The 14,728-nt window shown below is 43.0% G+C and overlaps 1 pseudogene; it reads right to left on the bottom strand.

The window, feature by feature from the left end:
* Positions 1–4,399: 4,399 nt before the first annotated feature.
* LOC149976498 (uncharacterized) lies at positions 4,400–6,094 on the bottom strand (annotated as a pseudogene).
* Between the last annotated feature and the right edge of the window lie 8,634 nt (positions 6,095–14,728).

Raw genomic sequence — 14,728 nt, 5'->3', positions numbered from 1 at the left:
AACATCACTGCCGTGTTCCTCACCTAGCTTACTGTAAAGCGTCACTGCCGTGTTCCTCACCTAGCTTACTGTAAAACATCACTGCAGTGTTCCTCACCTGGCTTACTGTAAAGCGTCAATGCCGTGTTCCTCACCTGGCTTACTGTAAAACATCAACTGCGGTGTTCCTCACCTGGTTTACTGTAAAACATCACTGCAGTGTTCCTCACCTGGCTTACTGTAAAACATCACTGCAGTGTTCCTCACCTGGCTTACTGTAAAACATCAACTGCAGTGTTCCTCACCTGGCTTACTGTAAAGCGTCACTGCCGTGTTCCTCACCTAGCTTACTGTAAAACATCACTGCAGTGTTCCTCACCTGGCTTACTGTAAAACAACAACTGCAGTGTTCCTCACCTGGTTTACTGTAAAACATCAACTGCAGTGTTCCTCACCTGGTTTACTGTAAAACATCAACTGCAGTGTTCCTCACCTGGTTTACTGTAAAACATCCCTGCAGTGGTCCTCACCTGGTTTACTGTAAAACATCCCTGCAGTGGTCCTCACCTGGTTTACTGTAAAACATCCCTGCAGTGGTCCTCACCTGGTTTACTGTAAAACATCCCTGCAGTGTTCCTCACCTGGTTTACTGTAAAACATCCCTGCAGTGTTCCTCACCTGGTTTACTGTAAAACATCCTGCAGTGGTCCTCACCTGGTTTACTGTAAAACATCCCTGCAGTGTTCCTCACCTGGTTTACTGTAAAACATCCCTGCAGTGTTCCTCACCTGGTTTACTGTAAAACATCCCTGCAGTGGTCCTCACCTGGTTTACTGTAAAACATCCCTGCAGTGTTCCTCACCTGGTTTACTGTAAAACATCCCTGCAGTGGTCCTCACCTGGTTTACTGTAAAACATCCCTGCAGTGGTCCTCACCTGGTTTACTGTAAAACATCCCTGCAGTGGTCCTCACCTAGTTTACTGTAAAACATCCCTGCAGTGTTCCTCACCTGGTTTACTGTAAAACATCCCTGCAGTGTTCCTCACCTGGCTTACTGTAAAACATCCCTGCAGTGGTCCTCACCTGGTTTACTGTAAAACATCCCTGCAGTGTTCCTCACCTGGTTTACTGTAAAACATCCCTGCAGTGTTCCTCACCTGGTTTACTGTAAAACATCCCTGCAGTGGTCCTCACCTGGTTTACTGTAAAACATCCCTGCAGTGTTCCTCACCTGGTTTACTGTAAAACATCCCTGCAGTGGTCCTCACCTGGTTTACTGTAAAACATCCCTGCAGTGTTCCTCACCTGGTTTACTGTAAAACATCCCTGCAGTGTTCCTCACCTGGTTTACTGTAAAACATCACTGCCGTGTTCCTCACCTAGCTTACTGTAAAGCGTCACTGCCGTGTTCCTCACCTAGCTTACTGTAAAACATCACTGCAGTGTTCCTCACCTGGCTTACTGTAAAGCGTCAATGCCGTGTTCCTCACCTGGCTTACTGTAAAACATCAACTGCGGTGTTCCTCACCTGGTTTACTGTAAAACATCACTGCAGTGTTCCTCACCTGGCTTACTGTAAAACATCACTGCAGTGTTCCTCACCTGGCTTACTGTAAAACATCAACTGCAGTGTTCCTCACCTGGCTTACTGTAAAGCGTCACTGCCGTGTTCCTCACCTAGCTTACTGTAAAACATCACTGCAGTGTTCCTCACCTAGCTTACTGTAAAACATCACTGCAGTGTTCCTCACCTAGCTTACTGTAAAACATCCCTGCAATGTTCCTCACCTGGTTTACTGTAAAACATCCCTGCAGTGGTCCTCACCTGGTTTACTGTAAAACATCCCTGCAGTGTTCCTCACCTGGTTTACTGTAAAACATCCCTGCAGTGTTCCTCACCTGGTTTACTGTAAAACATCACTGCCGTGTTCCTCACCTAGCTTACTGTAAAGCGTCACTGCCGTGTTCCTCACCTAGCTTACTGTAAAACATCACTGCAGTGTTCCTCACCTGGCTTACTGTAAAGCGTCACTGCCGTGTTCCTCACCTGGCTTACTGTAAAACATCAACTGCGGTGTTCCTCACCTGGTTTACTGTAAAACATCCCTGCAGTGGTCCTCACCTGGTTTACTGTAAAACATCCCTGCAGTGGTCCTCACCTGGTTTACTGTAAAACATCCCTGCAGTGGTCCTCACCTGGTTTACTGTACAACATCCCTGCAGTGTTCCTCACCTGGTTTACTGTAAAACATCACTGCAGTGTTCCTCACCTGGTTTACTGTAAAACATCCCTGCAGTGGTCCTCACCTGGTTTACTGTAAAACATCCCTGCAGTGGTCCTCACCTGGTTTACTGTAAAACATCCCTGCAGTGTTCCTCACCTGGTTTACTGTAAAACATCCCTGCAGTGTTCCTCACCTGGTTTACTGTAAAACATCCCTGCAGTGGTCCTCACCTGGTTTACTGTAAAACATCCCTGCAGTGTTCCTCACCTGGTTTACTGTAAAACATCCCTGCAGTGTTCCTCACCTGGTTTACTGTAAAACATCCCTGCAGTGGTCCTCACCTGGTTTACTGTAAAACATCCCTGCAGTGTTCCTCACCTGGTTTACTGTAAAACATCCCTGCAGTGGTCCTCACCTGGTTTACTGTAAAACATCCCTGCAGTGTTCCTCACCTGGTTTACTGTAAAACATCCCTGCAGTGTTCCTCACCTGGTTTACTGTAAAACATCACTGCCGTGTTCCTCACCTAGCTTACTGTAAAGCGTCACTGCCGTGTTCCTCACCTAGCTTACTGTAAAACATCACTGCAGTGTTCCTCACCTGGCTTACTGTAAAACATCACTGCAGTGTTCCTCACTTGGCTTACTGTAAAACATCAACTGCAGTGTTCCTCACCTGGCTTACTGTAAAGCGTCACTGCCGTGTTCCTCACCTAGCTTACTGTAAAACATCACTGCAGTGTTCCTCACCTAGCTTACTGTAAAACATCACTGCAGTGTTCCTCACCTGGCTTACTGTAAAACATCAACTGCAGTGGTCCTCACCTAGCTTACTGTAAAACATCACTGCAGTGTTCCTCACCTGGCTTACTGTAAAACATCACTGCAGTGTTCCTCACCTGGCTTACTGTAAAACATCAACTGCAGTGTTCCTCACCTGGCTTACTGTAAAGCGTCACTGCCGTGTTCCTCACCTAGCTTACTGTAAAACATCACTGCAGTGTTCCTCACCTAGCTTACTGTAAAACATCACTGCAGTGTTCCTCACCTAGCTTACTGTAAAACATCACTGCAGTGTTCCTCGCCTGGCTTACTGTAAAACATCAACTGCAGTGGTCCTCACCTAGCTTACTGTAAAACATCACTGCAGTGTTCCTCACCTGGTTTACTGTAAAACATCACTGCAGTGTTCCTCACCTGGTTTACTGTAAAACATCAACTGCGGTGTTCCTCACCTGGTTTACTGTAAAACATCACTGCAGCGTTCCTCACCTGGCTTACTGTAAAACATCAACTGCAGTGTTCCTCACCTGGTTTACTGTAAAACATGACTGCAGTGTTCCTCACCTGGCTTACTGTAAAACATCACTGCTGTGTTCCTCACCTGGCTTACTGTAAAACATCACTGCTGTGTTCCTCACCTGGCTTACTGTAAAACATCACTGCAGTGTTCCTCACCTGGCTTACTGTAAAACATCACTGCAGTGTTCCTCGCCTGGCTTACTGTAAAGCGTCACTGCCGTGTTCCTCACCTAGCTTACTGTAAAACTACACTGCAGTGTTCCTCACCTAGCTTACTGTAAAACATCACTGCAGTGTTCCTCACCTAGCTTACTGTAGAACATCACTGCAGTGTTCCTCACCTGGCTTACTGTAAAACATCAACTGCAGTGGTCCTCACCTAGCTTACTGTAAAACATCACTGCAGTGTTCCTCACCTGGCTTACTGTAAAACATCACTGCAGTGTTCCTCACCTATCTTACTGTAAAAAGAAAAACAAAGGATTGATTACTGTACTTCTATATTTCCATCAACCCAGTCTTGTGGATTTGGCCACAGGTTCTCATCCACATCACAATGGATGATTTCATTAGCCAAACATTTTCGGGCATGGAGAATCCAGGCCTGACACTGGTCTGCCTTGATGTCAATGCATGCGTCATCCATGGCCTGGAGAAGGGTGGCTTGTCCGTGAGGGCGCCTATCATATACCTTCCACCTTCCATGTGGAGAAAAATTTGTCAATCGGGTTAAGGAAAGGAGAGTATGAGGGTAAGTACAGGGTGGTAAATTGTGGATGGGCCTGAAACCATGCTTGCACCATTTTGAGCATGGTGGAACCTGACATTATCCTACACAATTACACAGGTCATGCCATCAGCTCTACAGACCTGATTTATCTCATCAAGGAAGGTTACAAGGAGAGCTGCATTATATGATCCAATACGAGGCCTGAGTCCCACCACACCATCTTCCGATATGTTGCCCGCTGGCCAATGAAATTCTGACCTCTCCTTTTTGTCTTGGCCAGTTTGAAGCGTGCCTCATCCAAAAAGAGGAATGTGTGATCGTTTTCGTCAGCATCCAGCTCCATCACCCTCTAAAAATACATTTTGGAAAGAGAATTATTGATTTTTTGGTGGGAATTTTTTCACAACAGTCATCTTGAAACGGAACATACCTGAACATACTCGGTTCTCAGTTACTTCACTCTGTCTGCATTTCTTTCCAAAGGCACAAGGTATATCTGTTTTAGAGACACCTGGTGCCTTTTCAGCATGCCTGCAATGGTCGGCAAACTTATGGCTTCCACATTGTTGAACATGTCGTCATTGTCCAAGATGTGCTGCTGAATTTCTGTAAGGCAAATATCATTTCTGGCCCGAACCAAATTGACCACAGCCCGCTCTTGTTGGTCAGTCAGAATTTTCCCTCTGCCTCCCCCTATTTGGCCTAGTCTCAATTCTGCAGGGAAAATTACAGTAAGAACACATTTAGTCACATCACCTACTCTGTGGTACACATTGTCATGCAGTATACAGTCATTTGACAATTAGCCTAATGTTTAGTGCACGCTGAAGACTTACCGGTTCTCATTGTGGAAAGTTCTGATGATTGAGGCCACGGGTTGATCTTCTGAGGTTTGGTTGAATCATTGTAGCTGCCTCAGTCATTGTCATGCCATGATTTACGACATGGTCTACAGCTATTGCTTGGATTTCATTGGACACTCTTTGCTGTTGCTGCCGCTGCCTTGGTCCGTGGCCTTGTCGTCAACCACGTTCCCCCACACCTCTCAAACGAGGCCCACGACCACCTCTCAGAAGGGGTGCTTGGTCCGTGACCTTGTCGTCAGCCACGTTCCCCCACACCTCTCAAACGAGGCCCACGACCACCTCTCAGAAAGGGTGCTTGTCCCCTGCCATTCCTTTCACCACCACGTCTTCCTCCTCTTCCTCGTCTTCCTCCTCCCACTGCTTGACCTCTATTGTGACCTGGATCACCTGCCGGCTTCTTGTTATCACTATGTTGTTGTAGGTGGATACCACTCAGTTCACTATACAGCTCCATGATATCACTATGTTGTTGTAGGTGGATCACACTCAGTTCAATATACAGCTCCATGATATCACTATGTTGTTGTAGGTGGATACCACTCAGTTCACTATATACTCATACCCCAAGGTGAAATCAATCACTAGTAACGAGTTGGCAGTATTGGAAAAGCAATTAGAAGGGCCTGCATACATACACTCAATGGCCACTTTATTAGGTACACATGTGTGTTATTAACGCAATTAGTCTGTTCCTTCAAACAGTGAATCATGTGGCTGCCTGCAACTCAATATATAGAGTAGAGAGCTTTAGTTGTTGTTCGAACAAACATTAGAACGGGCAAGATGCGTAATCTAAGCAACTTTGACCGTGGTATGATTGTTGATGCCACACATGGTGGTTCCAGCATCTCAGAAACAGCTGCCCTCCTGGGATTGTTATGCACTGCAGTCTCTAGAGTTTACAGAGAATGGTGCGATAAACAAAACACATTCAGTGAGCGGAAGTTCTGTGGGCAAAAACACCTTGTTAATGAGAGAGGTCAGAGGAGAATGTCCAGACTCATTCAAGCTAAGCGAAAGGCCACAAACGCTCAAATAACATCTGTTTAAAACAGTGGTGTGCAGAAGGGCATCTCTTAACGTACAACACCGTGAATAATTCAGGCAGTTGTGGAGGCAAAAGGGGGTCATATCCAGTACTAGATAGGTGTACCTAGTAAAGTGGCCGGTGAGTGTACAGTAATGTCAAATCATGAACACATGGTCTGGAAAAGTAGTACATGGAACCATAGAGACAGTGATAAAGAATGATGATGAAATATTACATCCATAGATAATGTCGTCCAATTGGTTCATGTTCCACGGTAATTGGTGCCAACGGATCTCGTCATCCTGAAACTTTCATGATCTAAACATGGAAAATTGTTTGTCAGTTTCCATAAAACTATGCATTAAGAGTAATGCAACAGTTACTTATCATTTTGAGCAGTTGTATCAATTGACAGTTAGATCATTGTAATGAAATGAAAAGACAGTCATCTCAGATGTAATGTGTGAATTGCGTTTTGAAATGGTTATACTTTGATGTTAAGTTGTGTCATTTTGAACAGGTGATTTTAGTTCAACGAACAAATGAGCTTAGCTGTATGTGTATTGTATAGTGTTTAGAGTTTTAAAACATTTTGCATTTTGATCATCGGTTGTGAGTTTTGTGTCTAGAGTTTTGAAAAATTAAATTAGTGCCAAAGTGATTGTAAAAAACTCTACATACATTATTATAGACATTATTATATTACATTATTAAAGACATTATTATTCTACATTAATATAGACATTATTACAAACATTATTATATTACATTATTAAAGACATTATTATTCTACATTATTGTATTACATAATTATAGACATTATTATATTACATTATTATAGACCATATATTATATTATATTACATTATTATAGACATTAGACATTATTGTATTATGTTAGTATAGACATTTTATAGATATTATTATAGACATTATTATATTGCATTATTTTAGACATTATCATAGACATTATTATATTACATTATTATAGACATTGTTATTCTACATTAATGTAGACATTATTATAGACATTATTATATTACATTATTATAGACATTATCATGTACATGATTATATTACCTTATTATAGACATTTCATAGACAGAGATGGCCGCCTCGCTTCGCGTTTCTAGGAATATATGCAGTATTTTGTTTTTTTACGTGTTATTTCTAACATTGGACCCCAGGCAATCTTAGGTTTCATTACATACAGTCGGGAAGAACTACTGAACATAAGAGCATTGTCAACTCACCATCAGTACGACCAGGAAAATGACTTTCCCGAAGCGGATCCTGTGTTCTGCCTTCCACCCAGGACAACAGAATGGATCCCAGCCTGCGACCCAAAACAAAGACGGAAACGAAACGGTCTTCTGGTCAGGCTCCGGAGACGGGCACATCGCACACCACTCCCTAGCATACTACTCGCCAATGTCCAGTCTCTTGACAACAAGGTTGATGAAATCCGAGCAAGGGTAGCATTCCAGAGGGACATCAGAGACTGTAACGTTCTTTGCTTCATGGAAACATGGCTCACTCGAGAGACGCTATCGGAGTCGGTGCAGCCAGCTGGTTTCTTCACGCATCGCACTGACAGAAACAACCATCTTTCTGGTAAGAAGAAGGGCGGGTGGGTATGCCTTATGATTAACGAGACGTGGTGTGATCATAACAACATACAGGAACTCAAGTCCTTCTGTTCACCTGACTTAGAATTTCTCACAATCAAATGTCGACCGCATTATCTACCAAGGGAATTCTCTTTGATTATAATCACAGCCGTATATATTCCCCCCCAAGCAGACACATCGATGGCTCTGAACAAACTTTATTTGACTCTTTGCAAACAGGAATCCATATATCCTGAGGCTGCATTCATTGTAGCTGGGGATTTTAACAAGGCTAATCTGAAAACAAGACTCCCTAAATTGTATCAGCATATCGATTGCACAACCAGGGCTGGTAAAACCTTGGATCATTGCTATTCTAACTTCCGCGATGCATATAGGGCATCCCCCGCCCTCCTTTTGGAAAACCTGACCAAGACTCCATTTTGTTGCTTTCAGCCTTCAGATAGAAACTAAAACAAGAAGCTCCCTCGCTCAGGTCTGTTCAACACTGGTCCGACCAATCTGATTCCACGCTACAAGACTGCTTCAATCACGTGGACTGGGATATGTTCAGCATTGCCTCCAACAACAATATTGACGAATACGCTGATTTGGTGAGCGAGTTCATTAGAAAGTGCATTGACGATGTCGTTCCCATAGCAACGATTAAAACATTCCCAAACCAGAAACCGTGGATTGATGGCAGCATTTGCGTGAAACTGAAAGCACGAACCACTGCTTTTAACCAGGGCAAGGTGACCGGAAACATGACCGAATACAAACAGTGTAGCTATTCCCTCCGCAAGGCAATCAAACAAGCTAAGTGTCAGTATAGAGTTAAAGTAGAGTCGCAATTCAACGGCTCAGACACAAGAGGTATGTGGCAGAGTCTACAGTCAATCACGGATTACAAAAAGAAAACCAGCCCCATCACGGACCAGGATGTCTTGCTCCCAGGCAGACTAAATACCTTTTTTGCCCGCTTTGAGGACAGTTCAGTGCCACTGACACGGCCCGCAACTAAAACATACGGAACCTCCTTCACTGCAGCCGACGTGAGTAAAACGTTTAAACGTGTTAACCCTCACAAGGCTGCAGGCCCAGACGGCATCCCCAGAGCATGCGCAGACCAGCTGGCTGGTGTGTTTACGGACGTATTCAATCAATCCTTATCCCAGTCCCCTGTTCCCACATGCTTCAAGAGGGCCACCATTGTCCCTGTTCCCAAGAAAGCTAAGGTAACTGAGCTAAACGACTACCGCCCCGTAGCACTCACTTCCGTCATCATGAAGTGCTTTGAGAGACTAGTCAAGGACAATATCACCTCCACCCTACCTGACACCCTAGACCCAATTTGCTCCAATTTGCTTACCGCCCAAATAGGTCCACAGATGACACAATCTCAACCACACTGCCCTGACCCTTCTGGACAAGAGGAATACCTATGTGAGAATGCCGTTCATTCTAGTACCCTCCAAACTCGTCATCAAGCTTGAGACCCTGGGTCTCGACCCCGCCCTGTGCAACTGGGTACTGGACTTCCTGACGGGCCGCCCCCAGGTGGTGAGGGTAGGTAACAACATCTCCACCCCACTGATCCTCAACACTGGGGCCCCACAAGGGTGTGTTCTGAGCCCTCTCCTGTACTCCCTGTTCACCCACGACTGCGTGGCCATGCACGCCTCCAACTCAATAATCAAGTTTGTGGACGACTCTACAGTGGTAGGCTTGATTACCAACAACGACGAGACGGCCTACAGGGAGGAGGTGAGGGCCCTCGAAGTGTGGTGTCAGGAAAATAACCTCACACTCAACATCAACAAAACAAAGGAGATGATTGTGGACTTCAGGAAACAGCAGAGGGAGCACCCCCCTATCCACATCGATGGGACAGTAGTGGAGAGGGTAGTAAGTTTTAAGGTCCTCGGCCTACACATCACGGACAAACTGAATTGGTCCACCCACACAGACAGCTTGGTGAAGAAGGCGCAGCGCAGCAGCTGAAGAAATTTGGCTTGTCACCAAAAGCACTCACAAACTTCTACAGATGCACAATCGCGAGCTTCCTGTCGGGCTGTATCACCACCTGGTACGGCAACTGCTGCGACCACAACCGTAAGGCTCTCCAGAGGGTGGTGCGGTCTGCACAACGCATCACCGGGGGCAAACTACCTACCCTACAGGACACCTACACCACCCGATGTCACAGGAAGGCCATAAAGATCATCAAGGACAACAACCACCCGAGCCACTGCCTGTTCACCCCGCTATCATCCAGAAGGCGAGGTCAGTACAGGTGCATCAAAGCAGGGACCGAGAGACTGAAAAACATCTTCTATCTCAAGGCCATCAGACTGTTAAAAAGCCCCCACTAACATTGAGTGGCTGCTGCCAACACACTGACTGAACTCCAGCCACTTTAATAATGGGAATTGATGGAAAATATATCACTAGCCACTTTAAACAATTCTACTTAATATAATGTTTACATAGCCTACATTACTCATCTCACATGCATATGTATATACTGTACTCTATCATCTACTGCATCTTTATGTAATACATTTATCACTAGCCACTTTAACCTGATGACGGGTTAGGGTTCCCTTTTGGGAACGACCCCTCCCATGTTCAGCTGGAACGTCGCGCATGGAACGCAAAAATATTCTTAGAAATATTTAACCTCCACACATTAACAAGTCCAATAGCTCAAATGAAAGATAAACACCTTGTTCATCTACCCAGCATGTCAGATTTTTTAAATGTTTTACGACGAAAACACACCACATATTTATATTAGACCACCACCGAAACGAAGACAAGAGGCCATTTTGTCCCAGAAAATATAAAATTATAAAAGCAGGATTAAAAAATAAATAATTCACTAACCTTTTGAAAATCTTCATCAGATGACAGTAATAGGACATGTTACACAGTACATTTTTTTTTCAATAATATGCCATTTATATCCATAAATGTCTATTTACATTGAATTCATGTTCAGAAAATACATGAAAAATGTCAGCAGAAAATATTGGTAGGGCCGCAAGATAACGTAAATAGACATCATAAACTTTGACTAAATATACACGTTCTACATATAGTTAGAAAGATACACTGCTTCTTAATGCAATCGCTTTGTTACATTTCCTTTTTAACGTTACAGAAATCGCTCACTATTCAATATTCTGAGACGGCGCTCAGATATAAGCAATATTTCTCCGCTATGTTGGAGTCAACAGAAACACACAATTTCAGCATAAATATTCCCTTACCTTTGATGGTCTTCGTTCAGAATGTACTGGAAGGGTTCATACTTACCCAAAACATTGTTTGGTTTCAAGTCTTGTGTCTTTGTATTAGCATCTGCTAACAATATCAGCTGAAATGCACCCAAAATGTCCTCTGGTCCGGAAGAGTTGCGCATCAAAACTTCAAAATTACATATTATATGTCGACTAAACAGATCAAACTAAGTGCAGAATCAAGCTTTAGGATGTTCTAAACGTACAAAACAATTTTCAATTCAACCGGTCATTGTTAGTTCTCCTCCGGAGTGCTGGATCAAAGGAATGGATGGGACCAATTCGCGCCCTAACGCACAGGTATTTTCTCGCGGCACTCACTCAATTCACTCCCATAGGGCCAAAACTCGCGGGATTTTAACGATTAAACGCTCTACTGAATGAGGACATCTAGTGGAAGACATAGAAAGTGTCCCCAGATCCATAGCTGGTTGGGAAGGGTGGGGACAATCACGTCAAAGTTGCCCCAACTTTCATGATCACAAAACTAGATTGGAAGAATGCCTGCCCTGTGAGTTCTGCTATACTTACAGACTTAATTCCAACGGTTTTAGAAGCTTTAGAGTGTTTTCTATCCAATAATAAATATTATATGCATATATTAGCAATTTTGGACAGATTTTTTTTCAGTTTACTATGGGCACGCTATTCCTCCAAAGGGGGCAGTATTCTGCCTAGCCTTGCCACTTTGTTTACATACCCTACATTACTCATCTCGTATGTATATACTGTACTCGATACCATCTACTGCATCTTGCCTATGGCGTTCTGTACCATCACTCATTCATATATCTTTATGTACATACTCTTTATCCCTTTACACTTGTGTGTATAAGGTAGTCGTTTTGGAATTGTTAGGTTAGATTACTCGTTGGTTATTACTGCATTGTCGGAACTGGAAGCACAAGCATTTCGCTACACTCGCATTAACATCTGCTAACCATGTGTATGTGACAAATACATTTGATTTGATTTGATTCGATTACATTATTATATACATGAACTTGTACATTATTACTGACATTATTATATTACATATTATATTAATTTTCATGCGTAGATTTATAGACATAATTATAGACATTTTAATGTACATAAATATAGATATTATTATGTTACATTATTACAGACATTATCATATACGGTATCATAGACAATATTATATTGCATTATTACAGACATTATCATGTACATTAGTATAGACATTATCATGTAGATTATTGTAGACATTATCATGTACATTATTATAGACGTTATTATATTACATTATTACAGACATTATCATATACATTATGTAGACATTATTATATTACATTATTACAGACATTATCATATACGTTATTGTAGACATTATATTACATTATTACAGACATTATCATATACATTATTATAGACATTATTATATTACATTATTACAGACATTATCATATACATTATTCATTTTCAATGAAGAAACTTTAGAAGTGGGTGTCTTCAGCTATAGTGGAACGAAAAGATACGAATTCATGGTTAAAACGTTTTGATTTCTAGTCAAACAGTAATCCTTTGCTGTACCCTGCACTAATGCGTAAATAGAGTATCCTACTCTAACCCTAACCACTACACTACATTACGTTAAAAAAATGAAGTAGTATTTTTTCTTCGCTACGTCTCTTGCCCTTGACCTTGATGACCTTGATGAACCTGCTATGAGACCCACTATACTTCAAAACAGTAGTGAGGTTCTAAAGGTCAGAGTGTTGAGGTCCAGTGACCGAAATGTTGCTAGATCGAATCCTCGAGCTGACAAGGTAAAAACCTGTCTTCCTGCCCCTGAGCAAGGCAGTTGACGCACTGTTCCCCGGGCGCCGAAGACGTGGATGCCCCCCACATTTCTCTGATTCAGAGGGGTTGGGTAAAATGCGGAAGACAGATACTACTGAGCCAGATGTCTATGGGTCAGGGGAGAAGCTCCAGATGGTATCTGATTTTAAGTACCTTGGCATCATACTTGATTCCAACCTCTCTTTTAAAAAGCAGGTGAAAAAGGTCATTCCAATAACCAAATTCAACCTAGCTCATTTCCGATTTATACGAAATTGTTTGACTACAGAGGTAGCAAAACTGTACTTCAATTCAATGATACTCCCCCACTTAACATACTGCTTGACTAGTTGGGCCCAAGCTTACTGTATAACATTAAGACCTATTCAGTCGGTCTACAAACAGGCTCTCAAAGTGCTTGATAGGAAGCCCAATAGCCATCATCACTGTTACATCCTCAGAACGCATGAGCTCCTGAGTTGGGAAAATCTTGTGCAATAGATCAATGCATGTCTTGTATTCAAGATTCTAAATGGCCTGGCTCCCCCTCCACTCAATATTTTTGTTAAACAGAAAACCCAAACATATGGCAGCAGATCCACAAGGTCTGCCATGAGAGGTGACTGTATAGTTCCCTTAAGGATAAGCACCTTTAGTAAATCCGTTTTCTCTGTGAGAGCTTCCCATGTCTGGAATATACTGCCATCAGACACACATAACTGCACCACATATCACACTTTCACAAAATGCATGAAGACATGGCTAAAGCTCAATCAGATTTGTGATCATGGTCCCTAGCTGTGTGTTAACACTAGCTCCTCCTTAGAAGCGTTGACTTTTAATACGTGTGTGTGTTTGATGGATTTCACCAGCTACCAGACTGTGATGACACTCCTTCAGCCAGACTGTGGTAAAGTTGTGTCAGCTGGTGTTGATTGTGTTTGTATGCATTCTGTTTGATCTGCTAGCTGCATGACACACACACACACACACACACACACACACACAGACACACACACACACAGACACACACACACACACACACACACACAGACACACACACACACACACACGCGCATCCATCCCTCCCTCCCTGTCTGCCTTGTTGTAACAGGATGCAGGCCACAGTCTTTGATTGTCACAGGGTTCCAGAGTTGTCTGTGATGAAAAGTAGCTTTAAAAGCACGTCACGTTACGCAAATGTCACCCTCCTCCTCACTCCCCTGCCTCTGTCCGTTGCCACATACCGAACAGAGATTGTTTTGACAGAATCCTTGCATCGCTCCGAACAGAGATATTTGACTTAGTCCTGAAGATGAACAGAAAAGGTCAGGCGTTTGTCTTTTGTACGATTAGAAGCATACTGTGACCCTTGAGCAGTTATTGATTGTAGTTATTGATTTTACAATTATGTAGAATTTGAAAAGAACAGAGAAGAAACAAGGGGGCGTCTGGTAGCCTAGTGGTTAGAGCGTTGGGCCAGTAACCAAAAGATAGCTAGATTGAATCCCCGAGCTGACAAGGTAAAAAATATATGTTGTTTTGCCCCTGAACAAGACAGTTAACCCACTGTTCCCTATTTGGGCCATCATTGTAAGTAAGAATTTGTTCTTAACTGACTTGCCTTGTTAAATAATACAAATGTAAATGGAGACAAGAAGGTGGTCTGAGTTAGAGGTCGGGGGGGGGGGTCTTGCTTTATACAGCCTACTCAGAGGACAACAAAGCTCACAGCAAGAGTATTCGTGTTATACCAGATGTAACAAAGCGCGTGGTGGAAAATCAAGATCAGTGCTTATAACAGGTCATTTACAATTCTAAACTTGAGAAAAGGGTAATGGATAAAATAATCAAAATCAAGGTAATGTCCTCTCTTTTT

Source organism: Oncorhynchus mykiss, chromosome 17, assembly GCF_057628025.1.
Source record: "Oncorhynchus mykiss isolate SJ-2025 chromosome 17, ASM5762802v1, whole genome shotgun sequence".
In the NCBI taxonomy this organism is placed as follows: Eukaryota; Metazoa; Chordata; class Actinopteri; order Salmoniformes; family Salmonidae; genus Oncorhynchus; species Oncorhynchus mykiss.
The sequence above is the reverse complement of the archived record's forward strand: the minus strand, read 5'-3'. Positions and strand labels throughout refer to the sequence as shown.